The sequence below is a fragment of the Penaeus monodon genome, chromosome 25, assembly GCF_015228065.2.
Source record: "Penaeus monodon isolate SGIC_2016 chromosome 25, NSTDA_Pmon_1, whole genome shotgun sequence".
Classification (NCBI taxonomy): Eukaryota; Metazoa; Arthropoda; class Malacostraca; order Decapoda; family Penaeidae; genus Penaeus; species Penaeus monodon.
Window position 1 is genome coordinate 29,557,801 of NC_051410.1, and position 450 is coordinate 29,558,250.

Consider the following 450-nt stretch of genomic DNA (forward strand, 5'->3'; position numbering starts at 1 on the left):
TGCAGTATGCTCATGTCAATCTTAATAACATTAAATGTCACATATTATTTTAATATGACCACTTAGAAGCACGCCAAAATAATAAAACGCAATAACAACAACGCAATCACCAATTAGGCATATTAAATGTGCCAGAAGAGTTGTGAATGGTCAGAAATTTATCGAGAGGGAGGAGAAGGAAGGGAGAGGGGGGGGGGTAGATGCATGATCTACGAGGCATACTCCCCCCCCCCCGGCAGAGAAGGCAAATCAATGCTTGTAGAAACATAAAGAGGGTAGCAGAGGAGAGCAGACAGGTGGATAGAGAACCGCCTCTCGCGCCAAGGAGTGAGAACACGACACCGCTCGAGGATGAATCAGTATTCCTGTAAACTCGCAGAACATGTTTGGGAGAGAAATAGCTGTGGCTTCCAAAAAACACAAGTAGATCGGACATTGCTAGAACTGTTT